This window comes from Triticum urartu, chromosome 3A, assembly GCF_056163025.1.
Source record: "Triticum urartu cultivar PI428250 chromosome 3A, HENAU_Tu73, whole genome shotgun sequence".
NCBI classification, from domain to species: Eukaryota; Viridiplantae; Streptophyta; class Magnoliopsida; order Poales; family Poaceae; genus Triticum; species Triticum urartu.
The window spans coordinates 697,274,004-697,291,318 of NC_141875.1; the positions used below are offsets into that span (position 1 = coordinate 697,274,004).

The following is a 17,315-nucleotide window of genomic DNA, read 5'->3' on the forward strand; positions in this document are numbered from 1 at the left end:
TCGGCCATCTCATCATACAACTTCGGCGGTCGGTGGTTCGCAGCACCTAGGCTCGCCGCCCCAGGCCGTTTCGTGTCTAACTCCAAGGAGTTAGGGGTCGTCAGGAGCAAGGAGGATGTGAGGACAACGACATGAAATCTGTGGAAGGTGGGAGGAAGAGTTTGCCCGGAAGGAAGAAAAAAATAGAGATATAGGAGAGGTCGCTTCGGTGGTGGAGCTCGCCGGGAAGCCATGGCGGACGGTGGAGCGAGAAACGGCTCAGGGGATCATGAGGAGCAGATAAGGTTGCGATGCGTTTGTGGAAGAAGACGATCATAAAAAAACTGTGATATGTGGGTTTGTGTCTAACGCAGGGGTGGACTGCCAAACGCATGATTGAAACAAAACGCACGGCCCGCGCACGACCGGCCGAAGTTTCAGCCGGTCCGCCGGGTGGAAACGTTTCCCCTTCTTAAATCTCACCTAGGAGATAGCGCACAAAGGCATTGAGGTGTTGTCGTTTGGCTTACTAACCCTTTCTGCCTAACGGACACTACTAAGACGTCATTCCGGCCTGTACGCAGGATGTGCGTGCAACCTGGCGTCGAGGCCCGATCCGATCCCTCGGCAGCTGGCTGTTCGTTTGCATCGCCAAATATTCATCGAGATCACGAGCTATTATATAGGATGTGTTCGTTCACGAGCTTCCTTCCCAGGCAAATGGCTGCTGCGAGCTTCTCCCCCCGAATACAAATCCTCTTGCTTCTCTGCTACTCGGTATGGTCTCTGCACTCGCCTCGTGCTACCTCGCTCTCTTTCACCGCCAACTTCTCCCGTCCGGGTGGCCATGACGCCACCAAGCATCTCCGCTTCAAGCGTGACGCGCGCTTCGACCACCACTCTCGGATGATCCATCTGACAAAAGCCGGCGGGAGTCCAAGCAACAGCGTAGGCCGGGTGTTGCACAAGAACCCCGTGAATCTCTGGGACGCTGCCACCGGCGAGCTCGCCGGATTCAACACCTCCTTCACCTTCCGAATCAAGGCTGCAAACAGTAGCACATCCGGTGGCGATGGCCTGGCTTTCTTCCTGGGGCACCATCCTCCAACGAGCATCCCCGATCCCCTCAACAATGGTCGCAACCTTGGGCTCTACCCGAAAGACGTCAGGGTGGCGATCGGCGCCAACCGGGCCGTAGCGGTCGAGTTTGACACCCTCAGGAACCCTGAGGTCGACCACTGCGGCAGCCACATGGGCATCGACGTCAACTCCATCGCCTCCTGGCCGTACGCCAACGCGACCTTGCCGGACAGGAACCTCAAGTCGGGCCTCCCAATGACTTGCCATATCAGCTACGGTAACGACACCCAGATCCTAGCAGCCGTTCTCCAAGTCGGCAACGCGACCTACAATGTCAGCACCACTGTTGACCTGAGGGATCACCTACCTAGTGTGGTGGCCATCGGCTTCTCAGCTGCTACCGGCCGGGGAGTCGAGATACACCAAATCATATCCTGGTCGTTTAACTCCACCTTGGATCCCTCGATGCAAAGCTTCAAGGTTCTGCAGCCGAAAAGCCCCAAGATGATGTGGAAACAACGAGTAGAGGTAATAATTGGAGTTATTGCAATTGTGTGCATCTTTGTTGGTGCTCGTCGATGGCAGTTATGCACGAGAAGGAAGCGTTACAGAGCTCTCGCTGGGGGGCTTCCACATGTTGATTATCACAAGCTGGCACATGCGGCCAATAGATTTGCAAAGGAAAACAAGCTCGGCGAAGAAGGTTCTGCCTCTGTTTATCAGGGCCAACTGACTAGTCCAACAAGAGCAGTGGCGGTAAAGATATTCAAACCGGCAGCATCCGGCTAGGGGAGGAAAGCATTCGAGGACGAACTCAGGATTGCCAGCCGGCTGAGGCACCGGAACCTTGTCGAATTGATAGGTTGGTGCTACGACGGCCCAAGGAACCTAGTTGAGTTCATATGTTGGTGGCGGGACGACAGGTACATGCGGCTCTTCCTTGTGTATGAGTTGTTGCCACAAGGTAGCCTTGATAAACACATGCATGGGGCAACAGTTGGTTGCCATGGTCGAAGAGGTACTCATTATACTTCATCCTGAGAGCATTTACATCGTTTAATCCAAGTTCAGTTTTTTCTTGATACATAATGCACGGTTACATGCTTTGAAAAACAGGTACGAGATCATTTTCGACCTAGGCTGTGCAATACCTTCACGTAGATTGCGAGCAAGGCCAACAATGTATCATACATGGTGATATATATATATATATATATATATATATATATATATATATATATATATATATATATATATATATATATATATGTTCATCGACATGAGCCAACGAAACAGGCAGTCAGACATATACAGTTTCGGCATTGTCCTACTAGAGATGGTCTCTGGAAGGGATCCGACAATGCGCCTCCATGATAGGCCTTCATTGTCATCATGGGTAAGGAGTTCGTACCATAGCAATGTCATCCTGGACGTCGTAGATGAGAAGCTGATAAGCGACGAGTCCAGTGCCGTGCGTCAACAGATGGAGCGCACATTACTCATTGGGCTCTTGTGTGTGCACTCAGACCCAAGCATCCGGCCATCCATCACCCACATCATGGAAGCCTTGCGGTCAGAGGAGCTGACATTGGATATCGCTCCCCTAGCGTCGGTTACACTCTTGTTACCATAGCCTTTTTAGTTCTGGCTTCTAGTCCAGCAAATCATGAAGAAATACCATACATGTGTTCAAGGGTTACAGATTGGGTCTGAATGTAGCGAGACAAGGAAACATGTACTAGAAAGCTCCACACTATGACTTCCTTCTCCGGCTAACTTTCTAGCCCTCAAGAAACTAGACTCACTATAATAACTCACATCACTATGATAAATATCTTTTGGACATGACTATTACTCAAAGGCTAAGATGATCTATGACCTACCACATCACTTGCTGGAAGGCCTAATGAAAACATATTGAACTAGCAAAAGAACAGAAGCTAGCTCTGAAAATCGAACAAAAAACGGATGTTGACTCAGATATAGTTATTGAGTATGATGAAAATAATGTTTGTGCATATATATAAAGAAATTTCCGTACATATAACAAATAAATAATTTATTATTTTGAAAGGCATTCATTTACTTCATAGGAAGGAAAATAAATGTAAAAATAAAAAATAAAACAACAAATATACAACAAAGGAAAGGAAAGAACAGTGGAAAAATAGTAGCATTTTTTAGTAGTAGAAAATATAGTAGCTAAAAAGGTAAACGTGCCAAGTTAAGGAAATATCAAACGAAAGGTGGGATGTCCTTTTCTTTAGCAAAATATGTTTTTTTTCATTTAAAATGTTCGGAGGCATTACACAAATATTGGGTAACACCCAGCCACAAATATCTGCCTTCCTCTAAGGAAGAAGCAGCCACATAATATATGAGCCTCATAGGCGGGAGGTCCTATTTGCCCCCTCAATCGCCCATAGGCGCGAGCAACCTGGCCAGCCCATCTAAGCTTCGCTTAAGTCAGGCTGTTCGGTTCTTCTTTACGCATTTCTTTTTTTGTTTTTTCCATTTTGCACGGCATTCTCCTTTTTCCGTTGCATTTTAGTAAGATTTTTTGGAAAAATAATTAAAATTTTATGAAACGTCCAGTCAATTGAAACAAAATAACCATATTCAAAAGATCCACAAACTTTAAAAATGTTCATAGATTTTTAAAATGGACACTTTTTTCACTACTTCTAGAAATGTCCTGAATTGCTTAAGGAATAACGCATTTTGCAAAATACAAAATATTTTCCAAATCCTTTGTGAACATTTTAGTAGAAATTACGAATGTTTTTAAAAATTATGAACATATATTTTAAATGTGTATAATTTTAATATCTATTTTTTTACAAAATTTGATTTTTTAATTCTAAAAATTGTTTAAAACTGGTGAATGTTTTTCAAAACCTGAATAGTTTTTTTAGTATTGGCAACATTACTGTAAAATGGCGAACATCTTTTTGAAAGAAAATTAAAATGAAAAAGAGAATATAAAAACAAAATGAAACACAAAACCGGAAAGAACCTTCTAGAATGTTCCTAAATCAGCTAAACGAACCAGAACCTTCTAGAATTTTACCAAAACAGGAATCCTTGTAGTAAATGAGTCGACCCAAGTCGCATCTGCGTGTGTGCTTGCTCTGAACCGTTTTCCTTGTGTGTTTGGTCGACAAACTAGCGCAATAAGCATCAAATAGGGACCACCACGAAAGGCTTCGGTTGTCACCCTCCTTAGTAGTGAGACCTCCTATATGCCGCGTCATATAAACTAGGGACATGATTTTTCGTTCCTAGCATATACTGGCGGGCTTTAACAGATGTATATTTAACGGTTCCTGGTTTTTCGTTTATTGTTTCATGTGTCGGTGCTCGTATAGTTTGTTTAACAAAAACATTCAAGATTTTTCCTTTGTTTTGTCAGGTTTTCTAATCTCTTTTTGTGTTCTAGCATAAGAACATAAATTTTTTTAAGCAATAAAACAATTTAGTACATGAAAATTATTTTATAAAATTACATGAATATTTATAAAATACATATGAACATTTCATACAAATGTATGAACACATTTATAAATTTTCACCATGTATTAAAAAAGGCAATTATGTTTGAGAAATGTTCGTCTTGTATTAGATAAATATTCATCGTATTTAAAAAGATGTGTACCAAGTGAAGAAAGAGGGGGGAAATAGGATTTTTTTTAAGAAAAGTAAAAGAATAATGGAAGAAGGGAAAATAAGGGAAAAAAGAAAAAATAGTGAAACCAAAATAGGAAATCTAGAAAAAAAAACATGAACATATAACAAAACCAACAAAAAATGGGCTTCTGGAGCACGACAAATCCTATTTATCATTCTGTGCGACAAGGTGTCGGCCAATCATACAGGGTCACGTCCAAGTGAGCCAGCCCGACTAGCGTAGGTCCTTCCAATTGTCAGGAAGGTTCTAGAAACTTCTCATCCTGCTTTTTCAGTTGTATTTCTTTTCCTTTGTTATCTGCAGCACGTTTTATTTCTTTTTTATTTTTAAAAATTATAATATTTTTTAAAGAAAGTCCTAGTTTATTTTCTCTCTTTTCTTTTAAAATTATTCACAAAATCCTGGAAAATTTTGATTCTATTAAAATGTTAAAAATTTCATGAAAATTAATATTATGATAAATATTCAAAAATATTTTCAGAACGACCACAAAATATTTTAAAAGGTTATTATATTTTAAAACTTGCACTTTTCAAAGTAAATAAATAGTCATATTTCTTTTGAAATGTAAATGAAAAATCTAACCGAAACCAGTAAAATATGGAAAGAAAATTGTTGGTACACGCTAGCACTAAATGGGCCGGCCCAAACATGGCGCTCTATGTGTCATCAAGACATTTAGAGGCAAAGAACGTATTAAAAATGTTTACAGCATATTAAAAAATGTAGTTGTGTATTAAACATGTTGGAAATATGTGCTAGAGACAATAATATTTTATTATTGTATTTCTAAGTCTATAACTAAAGTTTACATTCTATACTATAACCGTCATGGTTCACAAATATGTGAATCAGAGTAAACTCGTCAGCACGTGTAGAGTCATAAACGGTAAAACGTGATTCCTAATCTTGCCTCTAGGACTAGCTCAAATGTTGATGATTCTGTTTTACTGATCATGTGCATGACCATAATGTCGGCAATATGTGATAGCATGATATTGGTAGAACACGCTTGAATTGACCCAAGTTATTTGTTATAACTTAGAGATCATATCATCTGACGTCTATAGTCCATACAAGGGAGTTAACGTATGTACGATTACTTAGACCATGAGAGTATCGAGCCACTTCATACCGGCCGGTGCGTGCTTTGGGGTTGTTCCAACGTAATCCGTAACAGGGTGATATTCATGAACATGTTTTGATATAATTTTTTAATCAAACGTTATATTTATTCAAAAATTAATATATAAAATATAAGAGTGAAAGAAAAACCAAAATACAAAAACAATAATCGTTTGTAGGCTTTAAGAAGCTAGCAATCAGAGATGGGCGGATAAAAAGTTAGCGATAAAACGCAAAAATCAACGAATCGTTGGTAGCCTTCGAAGCTACCTACCAGACGCACGATAGAACCTATTTGGTGCTTCAGGCGCCCGTTACTACTGTTTTTGCAAACGGGCACGATGGGTCGGCCCATCTAAGGTTATTTTTTCTGTGTATCAACTCACAAAAAACCGTGCAGTTTGTTAATCGAACCTATGACACTCGTCTTGGAGGTACGCCAGTGTAAGCACCATAACACCTAGTACAATTTGGTAACCATGAAATTTTAACCTCTTTTATCTGTTCTTGTTACCTTTTTACATTTTCTAGTTTTCTTTTTTTTGTTTTTTCGTTTTTTTTTCCTTTTTTCTCTCCTTCCGGGTCCGATGAATTGTTCGGAAATACATGAATGATTTTCTTTAAATTGTGGAGCTTTTTTTGAAATTCTGTGAACTTTTTCAAAATTGGTGAGCTTTTTTGAAATCGATCAACTTTTTTACAAAATTCATGGACTTTTCTGGGTTTCGATGAATTTTTTTCTAAAATTTGATTTTTTTTAAATTCGATGAACTTGCTCAAATCAATGATTTTTTCAAAATCCTTGACCTTTATTTGAATTTTGATGATTTTATCTTTCAAATTTGATGAACTTTTTTTCGTATTCAATAAACTTTTTTCAAATGCGATGAACCTTTTTTCAAAATTAATGAGTGTTTTACAAATTCGATGAATGCTTTATCAAATTTGATGAACTGGTTTTCAAATTCGATGAATCTTTTTGAAGTTGATTTTTTTGAAAATCTATGAAACTTTTTTTAATTCATGACTTTTTCTAGATTTTTGCGATTTTTTTTAGTTTTTTTAAAAAAAATATCAAAAGTCAACGGTTGACCGGTCAACTGGTCAACAAGCCATCCATTTAACCAAACCAGCCTCTTTTTAAATCTATCAACCAGACCAACTGGAAGCAAGGGAACATTTTTTTCATGCCACATTCCCTGCGATCGATCGAAGGTAAGTTGGGCCAGCCCAATAGCGCGTCCCTTTTAGCGCCAGAAACATAAACCTTAGGAACCCCCAGATGCACATGTAAAAGTAAACTAATAATTGGACGACTTATAGGCGGGCATGAAGGTGAGCACACGTGCTGCTGCTTGCTGAAGGCGATATATATCACCTCCCCCTCACCAATTCCAGTGACACATCGATCAAAAACAGTGGAAATTTTTTTATCAGAAAAAGTGGGAATTCCTTGAACTAGGTTTGTCCAAGGAATCTATTTGACGCCTCACCAAGGCATCAAGGCATCTATTTGACGCATGTTTACTACAGGCGTCAAATAGGATTTTCCCTTGTTTTTTTAGAAACACCAACCTTTATTACTCAAAATCCACGGAAGATGGGATACAAATCAAATCACGGGGTTAGCCCAACCATATATGGCGCCCTGATTTAAAGAATTCAAATGCTTGGCTAGCAAGTCGGCCTCAAAGTTTGTCAACCTGTTTTCAAAATGAAAAATACGATTAAATTCAAAGCTCTCAGCTTGGTCTCCTCGATGACTTGCCCATATATGCCACTTTGTCCCTTCTGGATGGTATTCATGACTTGTTTGGAGTCACAGACCACCACAATGTTGTGCAAAAACAGATCCTTGACCAGCGACAAACCCTCCATGCAGGCGATTACCTCTAGAGTAGTCACATAGTTGATCCCTTATAAAACCAGCGAGCAGGAGCCAAGATAATTTCCATTCGAGTCCCCACAGACTCCTGCTGCTAAACCTCCAATACCGGCCCTTGGTATGCTAGCATCCACATGCAATACTGCAAAACCTGGTGGTGGTGCAGCTATTAGAATAGGGCTGGCTCTACCTGGGTTTGTTGTAGGTTCCCTCTGCCTCACACTCATTCGACGTGCTTGAGTTGTCTCTGATACTCCTCCCAGCTATGCAATAAAACTGTTCACAAACATATTTGTAGAGAACGGGCTCTGGTATTCGCCCTCGTGAATAGCCTTTCTTCTCACCCACGACGTTGCCCATAGGGTCACAACAAGTTTTACAAATGCTTCATGGGACATGGACTCTTTCATAGTGAATAACCATTGCTTTGTGCTAGGTTCGGTGCAGACCATCATAACCTCAGCTATTTCCTCACCGAGAAACAAATAGGGTTTCTCGTGTTGCTTGATTGTTCTACAACGGGCTTAGAATTTCCTCAGCCCAACAACAGATTCTGGGTCATTCAAAAAACATAATATATTAGGCTAGAGGTTTGAATTTTATAGAGACCTCCTATTCTTCGCTTCACATGCTGACAGGGGGGGCCTGGTGCTAACTATTCCCATTCGTGGGCCGCAGCACAATAGTCCCGCCTCTCCCTCTAGTACCTGCTTGCCTCCTCATGAGAGGATTGCTGGTTCCCTAAAAAAGCAGGAGGATCGCTGGTACCGCTCGAGAAGAAAACAAAGGATCGCTAGTCCCTCCAAGAAAAGAGGCCCGCTAGTTTTCTCTAAGGTTCGCCATTTTCTACTATTATTGATATGGCCACTAATTTTATACAGGTAAAAAATTTGTGCATTCGTTTTTTAAAAGTAAATGCCAAAAAAACCCGTGAAATTTTGAATTTTTTTGCGAATTTATAGAAATAGTTTGCGGATTCCAATTGTTTGCATAAAATGTTTTAAAAAATCGTGAATTTGAGAAAAGTCCATGGGTTTTGAGAAATGTTCACAAATTTGGAAACAAAATCGCAGGTTCCCTAAATTCTAAAAAAGTCATGACTTTGAAAAAATATCACGAATTTTGAAAAATCACAAAAATTAAAAAGTATGTGAATTTGAGAAAAAAATTCATAAATTTGAAAAAAGGCCACGAATTTGAAAAAGTTCATGAAATTTAAAAAAGTGTATGGAATTTTAATGTAAGTTCATGAATTTGAAAATTTTCAAATTTTCTAAAAAGTCCCTATATTTTGAAACAAAAAATGTTTGCAGAGTTGAAAAAGGTTCATTAATTGCGAATATAAGTTTGTAAAAAATAGAAAGAGTTCGCGGATTTGAAAAAAGGTTCACGGAATTGAAAAAAGTTCATGATCTTAAGAAAATGCTGCCAGGTTTGATAAAATGTTCACAAATTTGTAAGGTTCTTGTTTTGAAGAAAAGTTCACAATTTAAAAAAAAATCCCTGCAAGTATAACAATAGGAAAAGAAATAGATAATGAAAAAGAAAGAGAAAAATAAAAATAACAAAAAACAGAAAGAAAAACTGGACAAACAAAACCGAGAAAAAAGAAAGCCAGACAGGGAAGTTTTTAGTGTTACATTTGACGCACAACATTAAGAGAAAAAGAAGTATGTAGGCACAACAGGTAAGGTGTTCTAGTTGGTTGATTGGTTGCAACTAGTCCATGAGGTTTGGAGTTCGAACCTATTTTTTGAAAGTTAAAAGAAAAAATAGTGGGCCGACCCGGAGACAAATAGGAGTTTACGGAATGGCCTATAACTGACGCTAAGGGCGCCAAATAGGAGTTGGATCTTTATCCGCGTTTCCAGTTCCCGTTGCTCTCGAGTATTGATCTCTTTTCATTTACAAGCGACCGGTGTAGTTTTGAAGATAGAGCAACCCCATGTTTTCTTTGTGCGCTGTTAGAGCAAAAAGAGCAACCCCATGTTGCCAATGATAATAGTATTTTTTGTGGGGGAATAATAATAGTTGATCTTATCGTAAGGAAGGTAGCTCGGGGTCATGTGATCAACAAGATGCTGGTGCCGTTGGGACCGAAGATGCATACCGTGCAACAACAATCATTAAACATGAAATTATCTTATAATAATGACAATCCGTTCGGCAAAGAATTTTTGATTCATATGTCAATCAACAGCATGTAGCAGGAAGAGAAACCGGCCAGGCAAAGCTAAAAAAGAGGATGGCCTGAGATGACCATTCTCCCAAGGCAGAAGCCAGCGTGCGTTCCAGGTGCAGCCATCACTAATTATGAGTGTGCAAACATCTTATCTTTGGGATATGTACCACCACCCAACAATATTCCCAGGACAATCACAAGGAGAGGAGTGATTAGATGCTAGCACCACCCCATCCCCATTGGCGATGGTATCCTGAAAAGACTAGACCCAAAACGCAGCCGGCCCTCTCCCTCCGCTGCTTTCCGGGGCCTTTTTACGGAGGCCACGGGCCCCTACCCACCACCCACGCCACACCACAACAGCTGCTTTGCTCCTCCCTTAGTGCAGCCGTTGACCCAAAGCTAGCTTAGCCTTTCCCCTCCTCCCTCCCCCTTGAGTCCCTCCCTTCACATCATTGCTGATAATCAAGCCCCTCATAATCAGTCCAAACCTCACCTCCAAATGCCCATGCCTCGCCCTGCTTTTCATCCCTTAAATGGTTCTATCGCCCCCGGTGTTTGTGATGGGTTTTGTTTTCTTGCTCTTTTTGTGGAGGATTCCATGTCTAATCCATATCTTTTTCATGGTGATAGATAGGTGCGTCCACATTGCCTTCTTAAAGGGGCAGTGTAGCAATTGCTGCTTCGGCTTTAATGATTTTGCGACTTCTCATTACGGGGGTCTTGGGGAAGGACAAATTTCGGTGTTCTAAAAAAGCTTGTATTTTTTAGCATTGAAATTTTTTCTACTGTAGTGTAAATTGATCTCTTCTACATGAAAAAGTACAAGCACATCAATGACTCGAACATTGACATGTCTAATTTGTTGTCAATGAGAAAAATAAAATTTAAAACTTGGGCCAGCCCGCCCCAAAAGCCTGGGACTAGTCCGAGCTCATGCTTACCCAAGCTCGACAACAAATTAGCTCGATAAGAAAATATAATTCGTATTTTAAAAATATTATATTTTCAAAAGCCTGGGATTATATTAATATTTTTCAAATATGAATTAATATTTTCTTTTTCCCTCCTTCCAAACCTAGGCTTGGTATTTCAAGGTAGTGTGTAGAAACCTGCCCAAGTTTACAGACGAATTCGAACTATGGGCACCTTTAGTGTATAGCTTAATACTCACTCCGTTCCACAATGTATTGTATATCTGCTTTTTAAAACTCAAACATGTTTATATTTGACCAAGTATATCGATAAAACTATCAACATCCAAGATACTAAATAAATATATGCACAAAAAAAATACTAAATAACTAAAATATGAAAATACACTTCATGATGAATCTAATGATACTAATTTTTTTATTTTGGTACTAATTTTTTGTTTTGGATGATATTTTTCTATAATCGATCTCAATCAGACATAAACTTGTTGGACTTTTCTAAAACCCAATATACACTACAATATGGAATGGAGAGAGTGTAATGAAAATGAGTCGGGTATATAAGGTAGTGTCTCTTTGTTAGATGGGGACATTCGAGCTATATATGTCAATGTGGGCTTGGTGTTGTCTGTTGTAGAAAACCATCAAAGGAGATCTTTAGTTTTTGTAGAAATCCAACCTAAGCAACGTGGGATTGGCCTCTGCACCGTCAAAAGCGATAAAGTTCATAAGATGGGACATCTCTTTTGCGGGGAATGAAACGGGAAATTAAAGAAAATGTTTGGAGAATGTGGAGTCGGGGCTGATGAGAGGTAGTATCACTCATGAGTTAGTCATGGAAAATTAGGCTTGTAGAGTTCACAATTTGCATATTTTCCACCAATCCCCATCGATACAACTTTATCTTTGTACTACTACCTAGTAGGAGAAAGCCAGTTGGACCTAAATGCTTAGGTTGCACTACCGAGGAAGGGGAAGGCCAGTGCATGGATGGGTCAATAGGGCCATCATTCTACTACCAAATTATCACGGGAAAGGGAGAAGACGTGATGCTGCTGGTGTGACATGTTGGGCTTATCTTTGTGTTTCCCATTTGGGCCTTCCATTTGTATCATTGCCATCCAGTGAACGTGCCCAGTTGCTAAAAAAAAAACCAGTGAACCATGCAAACCGTTGAATCCTCGGCCGGCCGTTGAACCCGAGCGGCACAAAAACAGCCGTCTCCACAGGATTCGTCTGCCATCACCTGGAGCAGTTGACAAAAAATCAGTGAATTTTCATCATGACAGAGCAGATGCATCTACCTATAAAAAAACAGAGCAAGCATATCTTGATGGCATCTAGAGACTAATTATGAATAATACAAGGCTGACAGCTGTGGTGCTGCAAATTTTGTGTGCAAATTAAATTGAAGTCTATGAAGAGTCCAATCATGGTTAAAGCTATTGGATTTTGCTTGATGCCTGTCACGATCGTGCTGGCGATTCTCCAGCTGCTGCTGGCTGGGCTAAGCTAAGCTTGATAGCTCCTTGACGCTTCTAGAGACAGGAAGACTCAATTTGCGCAGGAGGCATACAAGTCCGTGTCCTGGAAAAGGACAGAACCAACTTGTCACACCTATCCATACGGATCTTGATCGATTTGATGAGTCCGGATCCCGGCATCACCAAGGCGCAATTGTAGCCATCAAATTCACGCTTTCTTACATACTCCTGATGGCAACACCCCAACTAACACAAATATCTGCATGTGCAACTCAACATACCTGTTTAATTTATTTATTTAAAGGCTTCCATACTTTGGTCTCTCTTTGTCTCCCCCACATCGCACATTACAGTTCTACAATTGTCCCAAAAAAAGTACATAAGAGCACTCGGGTGCCACACCCCCCTTATATTCAAAACTAATTTAGTAATTCAAAAAATCCCGGAACTTTTTATGGAATCAAACATGACCAAGTATCGCACTTGTATAAAAAGTTTAAACAGGGAATGACTTTCATTGTATCCGGGGTCAAAGATTTGCCAAAAAAAACTAGATAAAAGTAATACTCATGCTATATTGTCGACATAAATTTATTTATTTTTGCCTTGAAGTCAACGGGAATCATTTCTTGGCCAAACTTATTATACAAGTACAATACCTGGTCATATTTGATTCCAAAAAAATTCCGGGATTTTTGACCTTTTTTGAATTACTTTTTATTTTTGAACATAGGGGGTGGAGTATCCGAGTGCTCCTAATGCGCTCGCTACAGTTGTCATACTACTTAATTTTCTCAAGTTCTCGTCAAGATGAGATTTAAGTAAATTTTACCACAGGTGACATCTGCATATGGCTTTTTTGTTGTTTCTTTATGTTTTGAGTATTTAACAAAAAACTACCACAATTCATGAAAACGTGTCCAGAAACTACCACTCTACAAATTTATGCTGAAAACTACCACTTTTTCTCTAATCTTTGACTAAAAACTACCATGTCGCGTAAGTATACTCAATTCGCCTCTTCTAAACGCCTTTCTGGCAGGATGGGCCCACAAGTCAGGTTGACCCTCTTCTTCCTCCTCTCTCTCCCTCTCTTTGGCATTTCTACAAACACCTTATGTGCACCAGCAAGCCACCTCCGCCGCCGACCACTGCCGGCGCTCACTCACGCACGACAGCGCACACGCTCCCGGCGGCGGCGGCTATGCGCAGCTCACCTGGAGCATGGACGCCGACGCCTCTGCTCACGCCCACACGCGGCCGGCGCGGCTTCTCTTGCTCGTTCCCATCCCCGCTGCTGCTCGCGCATGGCGTCGCAGCACGCACCCATGCGAGGCCGGCGCGGCTACTGCTGCTGCTCATTCCCATCCCCGCTGCTGCTTGCGGCCCGAGCTGGTGCTCTCGCCCACGCACGGCCGGCGCGGCTGCTGCTTGTGCCCGTCGCGGCCGGCGCCGCCGCTGCCCGTGCGCACCTCGGCCTCCACCACTCGGAGCTCCGAGCTGACCAGCAGCATGCCCGCATGGCTAGGGCCGCCGCAGCTCGCGCCCGTGCGCGGCCGACGCGGCTGGTGCTCGCACCCTTCGCGGGCGGCGCCGCTGCTGCCCATGCGCACGTCGGCCTCCACCGCTCCGAGCTGACCCGACGGCCTCGGCCCGCATGCCGGCGCGCTCGTGCTTCACCGGCTCGGACATCAGTTAACGGCGGCGGCGGCGGTGGATAGGCCGGCTCGGCAGTGGAATAACGATGACAACACTTACATGCGGGCCAGGCTTGTCATAAGTGCGTTTAAAATGGACGAATGGGTCGATTTCGCGACATGGTAGTTTTTAGTCAAAGATTAGAGAAAAGGTGGTAGTTTTCGGCACAAATTTGTAAAGTGGTAGTTTCTGGGCACGTTTTCATGAATTGTGGTAGTTTTTTGTTAAATACTCTTATGTTTTCTCTTTGAATTTTTTCATCATTTTATTTTTAGTTTCTCCTTCTCCATTGTATTTTTTTTAAAATTGACATAGTTGTGCACGGCTGTTGGGCATGTGTACCCACGGACATGCAGTTGCACACAGTGGGCGACGTGCAACTATAGTTGCACCGTAGCGCGCGTGCGTGTAACTGTAGTTGCGCGCGGTCGATGGACATGCAGTAACGTACAGTCAGCAATCATGTAACTACATTTACACGTCAGTGCGTGGGCGTGCAACTGCAGTTGCACATTGATATGTGGGCATGCTACCACAGTTGTGCATGGTTGACTGGCATGCAACTGTAGTTTCGTGCAGCCTGTTATGCGTAGAATTCTATTTGCGCACGACATGGAGAAAGTTAAAAACAAAAATTGAAAAATAAAACATAAATCAGACAAAACAGAGGGGGAAAGTAAAACTATAAAATCGCATGAATCTTTATGTAAAATCAAATGGCGCATTAGGTGGGCAATATTTAGTTGATTCTCATATTACAAATCCATAATTCTTATGGTGACGTATTTTTTTTCTCAAAATTCATCTTCAGACTTCGGGGCTTTGGACCCACCAAAACATATAGCAATTGTTTTCATTTTCAAGAGTGAAGTTGGGAATTCAAGATTCCCATGAATGTCCAAGCTCATTTTAGATTTTTGGTGTCACAATGATGGATTTGAATGTAAGGTGGTATTCACTTTATTTCAAAATATAGTGTATATTCGTTTTGTCATAAGTAAAACTCTGTAAATTTGACCAAGTTTAAATAAAAATGACTGCAACCCAATTAATATAATATATTTGATGATGGATCTAATGATATTGATTTAATATTGTGGATGCTAATTTACTTTTTATGCTTATAGTAAAAAGAAATACAAAGTTTGACGTCGCAAATCTTATATGCACTACATCCTGTAATGGAGGGAGTATTTGGATGAGAGGTGAGATTTATTTAGTAACTCTAATTTGAATTTGTCCTTGTACCAAAATTCATAAAAAAGAATTACTTCTCATCCAAGCTGGCACAGAAGCATCCCATGGATAGAGTAATAAATTAAGGAAATTACTTCTCATTCAAGCTGGCACATAAGCATCCCATGCATATATATACATAAATTAAGGAAATTACTTCTCACTCAAGCTGGCACAGAAGCATTCCATGCATATAGGGTAATAAATTAAGGGTGTGCATCCACGTGGACTGGACCATAAATAATACTTCACATCCACCACTCCTTACGTAGGGAAGTGATGATGAATTGATTATTTCTTATTATTGTGCACGTCTCCTTCCATCCGTGTCCACTGCAAAGGATCCAAGAACAGCATGGTCCACACTCTGGTGAAAAACTAAGGCTAGTCGTAATGGTAGTATCATAGCTAGTATCATGCATGCCAACTAGGCAATTTTAATGAGGTGTCATAACGTTAAATGAAGAAAGAAAGGATGCAGTATCATATCATGATACCGTATCATAATAAATGCTATGCTACTTTGTGTCATGCATGGCAATAAATAAAATACTACATGATACTAATATATGATACTATGCATTAAAGAGGTAGTATCATACACTAGTATCATATGTATGATACTAGCATATACTTCCCATTACAACTAGCCTAAAGAGAATCCAGTTAAAGTGCACAGAATAGTGTAAAAATTGCCGGACCACCGACACAGTGAAGGCCGGAGCGACACAGGAGGCTATACACGTTTCCACAAACGGAAACTAGCCACAGGCAAGATGATTAGACAGACGAAAACATGATTACATCACACCTAACAGCAAAAGTTAAGCTCCTAAACAGTCATGCTGCATGATCACATCAGCTTAATCAATCAGTCTCGGATAAGGATCGGCAAAGGTGAGGCTAATCCAAGATTATAAGGAGAAGTTTAATATTAATATAGCATCCATATCTGGATCCTGCTCACGCGCACAGGCAACAGTTGTCTGGCGCCAAAAGCTCAAACTGCACTTATACTTCGGCACTCTACTAACGCTTGGCTTCCCTTTTGGGCTGCCTAAACGTGGACCAAATGTGTGTTACATTTCTTTTGTTTTGGAATGGTGCCAACAGCCAACCAGGTCTTGAAATTAATACGTACTCCCTTACTGTCATAAACACTCTTGTATTATGAGACGGAGGGAGTATCTTTTAGCTTTGATTCTTTTTTCCTCTCTTTTTTGCGGGGTTTTAGCTCTGATTCTATTACCATATAAAGTTTTATGCACCTACAAGTTGATTAAAATTGAAAACCAACGAAGAAAAGTGTACTAACTAGGCACTTATACTTCAATGATGATATTGCTTTGCATTCACGTACTCCCTCCCATTATTTTTACTCCGCATATAAGATATGGTCAAAGTCAAACTGCACAAAGTTTGACCAAATTTATATAAAAAAAAAATAAGCATCTACAATACTAAAACTATATAGTATGAACATACGTTTTATGGTGCATCTAATAATATTAATTTCATATTGTGAATGTTTATATTTTTTAATATAAAGTTAGTCAAACTCTATAAAGCTTGACTTTGACCAAATCTTATAAGCGGACTAAAAAGAAACGGAGGGAGTACCTGACAGAGTGACAGGACTCTCCTAACATGGGAAACTGACGATGAATTGATTCTTTCATTCAAATGCGCAATTGGTACATTGGACCATGTGTACGCCGCAAAGCTTCCAAGCAGCATGGACCACTAATTGGTCCACACAAAGGTGAAAAAATGTGACACTTTGTTCAAAAAAATGTAGTGCATTGCCCTAGCTAGAAAGTGTATACTCCACATAAAATGCAGCAATGCACAAAATAGTTACTACATGCCGGACCACCAACACGAGGCGATAATATAATAATTCCATAAACAGAAACTAGCTGGGGAAGGTGATTAGACACATGCATACATATAGTAGTACACCTGGAGATGATTACGCCACCTAACAGCAAAAGGTTAAGCTCCTAAGCAGTGGCGATGCTAA

The 17,315-nt window shown here is 40.7% G+C and overlaps 1 pseudogene; it reads left to right on the plus strand.

The window, feature by feature from the left end:
- The first annotated feature begins 699 nt into the window (after positions 1-699).
- Positions 700-2,692, plus strand: LOC125547245 (L-type lectin-domain containing receptor kinase IX.2-like; annotated as a pseudogene).
- Positions 2,693-17,315: the final 14,623 nt, after the last annotated feature.